Here is a 9573-nt window from a genome sequence, read left to right on the forward strand (position 1 = left end):
AGCCAGTTGCTACAGTGCCGTCTACCTTCTGTGTGTACAGTTATTCAGTTTTACGGTAAAAAAAACTATGCTCTTAATTATTACAGGTCTAACAACAGAAACCGACGAGTAGAATACATACCAGGCAGTTCATAAAGGTTCAAACAAAAAGAGCTTGCGTCCAAAACTTTGAAGTGGAATGTTAGGGAGACAAGTAATATAGCCTATCCTAATCCAATTCCTCTCGTAGTTCTTCCATCTCAAAGTTATGTGGTYTTATGCTAAGACCAATAATAAATACATGTATGGCGCTAACCTATAGAATTAAGAGGCGAACTTACCGTTACTTTTCTGAGCACTAAAATTTGTATAAACGGGTTTTCTAGCCTCGCTTGCTGTAGACGTATATCCGAGGCACCCTTAAAGGGGCCCTGTATCCTTTGTTAACTCCTTATGCTGCAAAAAGGTTGAAAAAATATAGATTATTGCATCCAAATTTATTTATWAATTATTTTATCTTAGTCATATTAAAAATTATACTAAAGTGTAACCCTTTGAAAATGGATCCAAGGCTCCAATTTGAGCGCAATTTCAATATTTTTTTATTGAATATATAATCATTGCAGCACTTCCATTGGAGGAAAAGAACATGTTTTGCGAGGAAAGAGGAAAAGCCTTTTCGAAATTTGCCCACGCATTGCCGTAAAATAGTCCGCTTTTGCACACGTCGCCGCCCACACTAATTCGCCGCAACAACATGAAGCGTAGCAAAACACAAACTATAAAACACATTATTGTACAAAAACAAATCAAAACAAAAAATAAAATAAAATAAAATAGTCTTGTTAAGAGAAGTACGCGGCAATGCATTAAGCGGCGGGCAGCTGTCAATGCTTCTTCTTCAGCTGCAATTCAATACAATATTTTGTTTTTCTTACGCTGCTACACTGGACGTAGATGAATTGGGTCCAGCGCCCTTGTGCCAAAAAAAAATGTTGAAACACGAATAGTTCGGACGGATGGCTGAAGCGAAAGTTCATTGGTGTGAAAAAAACTTGTTGAGAAAAAGAAAACAAAGCGCCACCTTTGTGAATATACAAGCTGACCCACTTTGAGGGCGCACAAGGCGCATCCACCCGTTCGCAATATGGTAATATGGCAATCGAATATATGATTTTTGAGCGGTTTAAATTGGCTGTCAATGCTACCATACGATACATACATAGGTACATGCATATATTGGGTAGTCGAAAAAGTCTTTTCGTATTTCGACGACAGATGTCGTTGCAGTCTTATATCTCCAGTGCTACCAATCACATTGTGTAATAGTATATAGTGTTGGAAAGGTGAGATTTTTCTCATTTAACCAAAACAAAAAAAAAAAAAATATTCAGTACGGAAAAGTTCGGAAATGAGTGAAAATAATGAAGAAATTTGCTATATTTTGACATTTTTGTATAAAAAAGGGAAGAATGCCACGCAAGATACTAATGAAATTTGTTTACGGAGACGATGCTGTATCAGTTCGTTTAGCACAATAATGGTTCACTCGTTTCCCTTCTGGAAATCTCGCTGTGAAAGATGCTCCTCGCTCTGGTGGACCTGTCTTTGAAAATGTCGATGAAATTGTTGAAAAGACTGACCAGGACCATCACATAAGCGGCCATAACATCGCTAAGGAACTTAACATTCATCGTCAAACGGTTTTGAAACATTTCGAAAAGGCTGGCTACAAAAAGAAGTTCGCTGTTTGGGTACCACATGAATTGTGTATGAAAAATTGAATGGATCGAATTAACATCGGGGATTCTTTGCTGAAACGAAATAAAATCGAACCATTGCCGAAGCAAATGGTAACAAGAGACGAAAAGTGGATCAAATACGACAATAATGTRCGAAGAAGATCATGGTCCAATCGTTGTGAAGCTCAAAAAAATGGTSGCAAAGCCAGGATTGACGCCTTGAAAGGTTATGATGAGTGTTTGTTGTTGGAATTGGAAAGGAATCATCTGCTATGAGCTGGTCCAGCCTGGTCTAAGGATTGATTCTACATATTACTGTCAACAACTGATGAGATTGAAGCAAGCAATCGAAAAAAAACGACCARAAGTGATCAACAGAAAGGGCTTCGTCTTCTATCAAGACAACCCTAGATCACACACATCTTTGATAACTCAACAAGAACTGGGAGAGATTGGCCAGAAGCATCCACCATATAGCCCTAACCTTGCACCATCGGACTACTATTTGTTTCGGTCAATGCAGAACTTCCTTTAATGAAGAAAAGTTACATAGCTTCAAGGAAAAATTACTTGTCGCAGTTTTTCGCCGAGATAGCAGAAAGGTTTTACACTTATGGAATAATGTAACTAGCGGAGAAATGGCAGTAGTAGTAGACCMAAAAGGTACATATTTGGTTCATTTCGAACCGTCCCCTCAAACAGTTTTGRAACTCATTTGTCAAACTCATACAGCTCTTTGCTGCAGTGCCACTTTCAAAGGGCTAATTGAATATTATTTGTCAATTTAAGTAAATTATTCCCCTTTATGCATTTTCGTTTGTMTCTTTTGCAATTAAACGCGCACGGCTTGAGGAGAAACGCATCGCTTATTGAACAAATGCATGGGTATGTGTAATCATATGTGTATGTGTAATGGATAATGTGTCAATTTAAACGTGAAAAGGCGGAAAAGAAATATAACGGTTTAATTGTGAGTTAAATGTATCCACAGCGCTCAGTTTGCGGTGGCGATTTTCAGAGAAGATGCCTCGTAATTAAATTAAAATGGCACCTATCATAAGCGTACTGCTCGCACAGATGTATGTATGTATATGCATATGTCAGTGGTGCGTGTTGACACATGAGTGTGCATTTACGCAATTAACTGAAAGCAAATTTGTGAATGTGAATGAAAATCTTCCACAAGGCACACACATTTATACACTTTCATTCCTTTATGACATAGGTGTGGCTGTATGTGTGTTGGTGCTCATTACTTCCTTGCTGCTTTTGTTCACTTCTCAGTCAACTTGTCCTTCCCAACACACACACGCACGCACGTTATATAAATATGTTTGTTTTTATGTTATGTGTGCAAATGCGTTTGTTCTACGCAGTGCATTAATAAATATATAGCATGTATGTATATGTGAAGGTATGTGTGCATAATAAATATTTTTATTTCTGAAATGCAATTATAGACATTGCATGTGCGCAAATTGATAGTAAAATCATTTTGTTCACCAGAAAAACATGTGGAACTTGGGCATAATAATTTCCTGGATGCAGTGTCTCTTTATCGCAAATTTTGGGAATAACGGTTTACAAATAAGTCGTTAAACTTAAGGAGGCTTCACAAATTGTCACATCACTAAGRGCCGACTTTTCAATGTTTGGTCATATTTTTCCGGCTCTTTTGACATTGCTCTTCAGTAGGGTTTGCTATTTCATCATGGAACCATGTACGATCCAGCAAAGAGTCGAAATTATTGAAWTTTACTACCGAAATTCAGAAACAGGCTCAACTTTAAGAGCACTACGTCCAATTTTGGTGTAGTTTATGTGCCGGAGGAGTCATTGAGCCGTACTTCTGCTGTTATGTCCACGACCGGCACGTTACTGTAAATGGGAATCGCTACAGCTCAATGATAGCCGAATATTTTTGACCCAAATTGGACTTGGACAATAAGTGGTTCGAATAAAATGGCGCCAAAATCCACAGAGCGAATGTCACAATCGATTTATCGAAAACCAAGTTTGGTGAACCTGTTACCTCACGGAATGGCCCAGTAAATTGGCCGCCTCGGTCGTGTGATTTGACCCCGTTAGACTAATTCCTGTGGGACTACGTCAAGTCTCTGCCCACAAGCCAGCGATGATTGATAAGCTTCGTACGAATATCGAGCTTGAAATTGCAACAGTTTCGGCCGGTTTATGCTTGAAACCCGTCGAAAATTGGGTTTAGCGTCCGAACTTCTGCAAACGTGCCTGTGGTAAGTAGGTTGCTAAACGTTAGGCATGCACCCAACTCTCTCAACTGAAGAAGCTGCATGCAGGTATAACCCTGCAAGCTTTCTTTCTCCCTGCTTATTGTCACTTCCCAGAAATTTTTATTGCGAATAAGTAGCAAATGCCTTTGAAATAGAAAAGTTTTTAAGGCCATATTTGTAATGATTTCAACGACGCAACTTCAAACACGTGCATTTCGGGTCAACAATAAACAAGCGCATTAATGGCGACTTRATAAAACGTAAATTCTATCAAATTAGGCGAATTTTCACCGCATTGCCATAAAGTATGYGGAAAACAACAACAGCAAAAAAGACACGTCTGTGTATGATGCACATTTTGCACAAGGTATTTAGTTAAACGAAGAAAATGTTACTTTTAAAGACAGGCCCAAAAGGAAAACAGAAAACGCGGCGGAGTTCTTATGACAGTTTGCAGGCAAGTGAGTTTGCATCAAAGCCCGTTTAATTGCATTTTAATTTAATGAATTATTAGCGTCAATCCGCCAGTGCCTTCTTATAATATAACTTATGAGAAAGTATGGAACTTTTTATAGTATATAAGTATATGCATATATCTATATATGAAGTATATACTTATACTACTTAATGTTTACAGCAACAAATTTCAGTGGAAAAATTCTGACTTTCCTTCAGGTACACAAGTAGTTACGTTAGCTGCAGGGCATGCAGGATTTAGTAGAAAACTAATGGACTTAACATGATCAAAGGCAGATATTTCAAATATCTATTTGAGAATAAATTTTCTAAATTTGATTTATTTAAAACTTGCGCTTATTACATTTGCTTGTCGCACACGCGAATGCAATCATTATATATGCACATATATATTACATACAGACATATGTAGGTATGTATATTTTGCCCGAATGCTTTTGTCCGACTTTCTCTAAAAGATTTTCACTGATATTTTGAATATACGCGCGCGCRCACACATACATACATAATTATAGCAACGCAGTTACAAAAAATAAAATTGAAAATTAAGCTAAATTTAGAAATTTACGTATTGCAGACACAGCCCACAGTGGATGGCATAAATATTGGCACCAGCTATGTGCGTTACTKCGCCAAAGTAGAGCAAACAAAAGCGGACCGTGGATAGCCGGTTGAGAGAATATAAAAAAATAAATACAATTTAATAATTAAAGAGACTAAGAACAAAGACGGTAAGAGGAGGTAATGAAATTAAAAATTTGATATCTGTCTAATTCATTTATTTTTGAACAAAATAGTGTAAACATTAAGAAGAGAATGTGAATATATGAAAAGTATTACTTTTCATAGAATCAACTCATATTTAAAAAAAATGAGTTTTGGTTATAAATGGGTATAATTGGTTATGTATTGGGTTATATATTACTTATATATTGGTTATATATTGGTTATATCTGACAGCGAAAGCTGAAAATTTGTAATATGATGTAGTGAACCATAAGCAATAATAAGCTCAAATTCAAATTTTTTGGTTATTTGTATTTTATATGACGATATATCTGTGGTGTGTATACAATAATTTAGCCAGAAACCAAAAATGAGAAATTGTAAAAAAAAATTAGCTTCGAAAATTATAAAAAAAAATCGTTAGAACGTTATCCTTTTAAGAGTATCACAAATTTAACTAAACAATTAAAAAAAAAAATTTTGTGTCGGGAAAATTTCTATAACAAACAAGAAAAAACGTTTACTTCGGTTGCACCGAAGCTAAATACCCTTCACTGGTGCATTTCTGTTAGTAACTATGTGTTCAGTTTGTATGGCAGCTATATGCTATAATAATCCGATCTGAATAATTTTTTTGGAGATTATATTGTTACCTTAAGCAGTAATCCATTAGAAATTTCGTGACGATACGACTTTTCCATTCTGATATTACATTATTTCTATAAACAATAACTCATACCCAACTTCGTGAAGATATATGGTCAAATGAGGAAGTTTCCCATGCAAGCATTTGATTCCAATCATTCAGTTATATACTATAGTAATCCGATCTAAACAATTTTTTCATTGTAGCCTTATAAAATTATCTATACCAAATTTCGTGAATATATCTTGTCAAATGTGATTCCGATCATTCAGTTTGTATGGCAGCTATATGATATAGTGGTCCGATATCGGTTCCGACAAATGAGCTTCTTGAAGAGAAAATGACGTTTGCAAAATTTCAAAACGATATCTTAAAAACTGAGGGACTAGTYCGTATATATACAGACAGACGGACAGACGGACAGACATGGCTAAATCGACTCAGCTCGACATACTGATCATTTATATATATACTTTATAGGGTCTACGACCCTTCCTTCTGGGTGTTACAAACTTCGTGACAAARTGTTCAGGGTATAAAAACACTGCCGGTTCGCACATTAGTACTTTCTATACTTTTGGCAATTTGAGTCCATTTGCATTTCGAACATATTCCACAACTGTTCAGTGTCTTTCCATTACGCCTAAAGGTATGCAAGCGTTTTCTAAATTCTCAGAAATAATAATAATGTTATTATATGCTTATAACATTGTTATTATACATATATAATATTATTATACGTTCCCTGTACAAAGGTGGAAATATGAAATTATGATAAGTTTTTCAGCGAACTGCGCTTGTAAATKCTGAACGAAGATTTAAAATCGCTTGCGACAAGGCACTTGTTTCATGCGACTTTTTGTGTTAAAAAATTGTTTTATATTTCTTTTATAAATACATATATACTTATATTTATACCAAAAATATTTTTTACACATATTTTACGGCAGCGAATCATGAGATCAATGCAACCTGAAGCTATAAATATTTTTTCAGTTTTTGTACAATTTCACAAATTTAATGGGGCGGATATGCATGAAAGTGATCTACATAAGAGTTTGCGGTTCAGTTTCTGAAAATAATGTAACATGCTAGAGAACTATTTCCATTTCGCAACTTTTATTTCCATACAAGGTGACACTTAATAGCGCGCTAGGCCAAAAGTAGCTCAATTTTGGGTTGATAAAGAATTTTAGCTCACTTTTTTCTAGATTTTAAGTTTGAAAATTATGGTATTTTTTGAACTACAAAACTTATTCTTATCCTTATTTTTTTGATTTTTAAAAATCCGGAATTACTGCATGCGGATATTTTTTAGATTTTTTTTTTATGGATTTAATTTTAAACWCGTCAATTTGGCAAGTTTTTGGGGGTGCATATTAGTAAATATAGCCTTAAGTGTTCATAAATAAAAACAAATATTATTATTATATTTCTAAGCATGATCTATTCCCCCTTTATAGTCATAAACACAAAATCTCTCACAAAGTATATTGAACTCGAAAGCCTTATTGTCACTTTTAAATTTGTTCCATCATCTCTGACACCCTTTTCTTTATTATTATTTACTTTCGTTCTTATTATTTTTAATTTAATGTTTATTTGTCGGTTTAATGGGGATATAAAAGCGAAATGCTTGCATGACATTCGTGCACATTTCGTTCCACTGCTTTGTTCGCGTTCGTAATTCTCACACGCTTTTAACTCGTACTCGTGCTTCACGCTGTCATTTCAAGACCTATAAATAAATATCTACACAGAGCACCAACGTATAAAGATTGTGTGAAACAGCGCTGAAAATACACCCGAAAGCGTTGTGCTAAAATTACCGTAGTTTTATTTTCATTATCTTTTTTCGGTGCGACTATTTCGGAATTCGTTTTGCACACTGAACGTGTTCCAAGTTGAAGGATTTGCGTGGCAAAAAGCGAGAAACACTTCAAATGAGTTTTCACACTTTCACATTATTTCTAAATGTATATACATATGTACGTTTATGTCCCGTATATAACTGTATATTTAATAGTGAATTTCAAGTAATTAAGAATGCTTGAAACAATCAACTTTTTTATAAAGCGCGTACTTTTTTTATAATTTATTCAAGCATTTTGGTATTTTTATTTATTTTTAGGCGGCTGTGGGCGTMGAATACAGATTTTAGCTGCGCACTTTTACATAATCACTAAATTTTCCCAACATAWGATTCACTTGAATGAGCTCAAGTGGAACTCCTTTAGTTTTGGGATTAAGAAGTGGGGATAGCTTACTTTTCGTTGCTTGCTGAATGATCTGTAGTAGTTTTTAACCGATTACTCTCACAGGCGTCACAACGCATTCGTTAGACCCTTTGACACCTGCGCTGACAGGGAAGGGTATTGCACTTGGGGGGTGTTCTGTTCGAGCTGTTGGATGGTTTTATTAGAAATTAATTACAAAACTTTCACTTTAATGAAAAATTAACATTTAAAAAGAGCACATTTCAAGTGAAATTAAATTTGTGGGAATACCGCCACGTATGTTGTAACGCACACGCGCGCTCAGGCCCGGGATCACAAGAATTCTGAAATTTTTTCGTACTTTGCTTGCGTCTCTTCGCCCGAACTTTCAAAACGATCACCAGAATGCGAACTTTCGTCGCGCAGCCAAACGCGGCCGCTCGTACACTAGAAATGAAGAAATATCGCAGACGGAGAAGACCGCCTCGGGAAATTTGGACAGCGTCAAGCATGTGGAAGCGTAGCGCATAAAGCTCACTCGGCACCTACATTTGCACACGCATATACATACATGCATATATATGTGTGTTGGTGGTGTATATTTTTGGTGGCCCAACAATGTGCAATATAGAAAGATGAATGTAGATCTATTAATTATGACTCGCCTTTTGCTTGACTAGTTGTCATGGCGAGGGAAGGTGAGCCAAATGCCACATATTACAGAAATACTTTTGTTTTGTCCGAAAAGATAAAGGCGCATATAATTATGGTTCTTAGACAGGCTAGAAGAAAATACCGGGAATTAAAGCAGTTCGCCTCATTTAAATAATAATTGAGCAACAAAAAACAAGCAGTTCTAATTATTGACTGCTGCGAAGTTAATGCTGCTAAATGCCAGAAATTCGCTAGCATTGGTCAGCCACTTTTCTCCAAAGCTTCTTTAATTAGGATTCTCCTCATTTTCCAATCACAGCTATATACTTATGTGTGAATAAGCTTATTAGTGAGCGATTCTATAAACAATACATTTTATTACTCATACGCCTCCGCAACCCAAGGCTCATACTCATTAGTATATACATATGTGCGTTTAAATATGTATGTGTGTCTGTGTAAACATGTATTTCTTTAAAAGTTTCAGCACTGCGAGATGATGTAGGTGTTGAACCGAAAATAACATATAAGCAGCAAGGGACGGGCACAGTGGTCAAATCACGATTTCTTTGTTATTTATTCTCAGAAGGCGATCGATATTTAATCTGCCGATAGAAACGAACGAGGCGCAATATGAAAACTTATCTGCTTGCCATTTACTTATATGAATATTATTGAACTAGTATATTTATGAGATCAATGAGACGATGCTGCCTCAGTTCGTTTAGCACAAAAATGRTTTGCTCGCTTCCGTTCTGGAAATTTCGATGGAAAGATGCACCTCGCTCTGATCAACCTATCATTGAAAAAGTCGATGAAATTATGGAAAAGATTGCCCACGACTCTCACATGAGCAGCCATGACTTCGCTAAGGCTGGCTACAA

At 35.9% G+C, this 9573-nt stretch overlaps 1 protein-coding gene across 9 annotated transcripts in view; it reads right to left on the bottom strand.

The window, feature by feature from the left end:
* Positions 1–8488, bottom strand: part of LOC108973253 (RING finger protein nhl-1) — a 35876-nt gene extending 27388 nt beyond the window's left edge. For 3 of the 9 annotated variants that reach the window (XM_018940371.1, XM_018940370.1, XM_018940362.1), the window contains exons 1-3: positions 8327–8485; positions 8087–8221; positions 321–435 (exon numbers count right to left, since the gene is read on the bottom strand). The gene's annotated coding sequence lies outside the window, so the exon portion shown is untranslated. The other 6 variants (XM_018940369.1, XM_018940372.1, XM_018940363.1 and 3 more) reach the window with 5 other exon arrangements.
* Positions 8489–9573: the final 1085 nt, after the last annotated feature.

The sequence above is a fragment of the Bactrocera latifrons genome, unplaced genomic scaffold, assembly GCF_001853355.1.
Source record: "Bactrocera latifrons isolate USDA-ARS-PBARC rearing strain unplaced genomic scaffold, ASM185335v1 scaffold_47, whole genome shotgun sequence".
In the NCBI taxonomy this organism is placed as follows: domain Eukaryota; kingdom Metazoa; phylum Arthropoda; class Insecta; order Diptera; family Tephritidae; genus Bactrocera; species Bactrocera latifrons.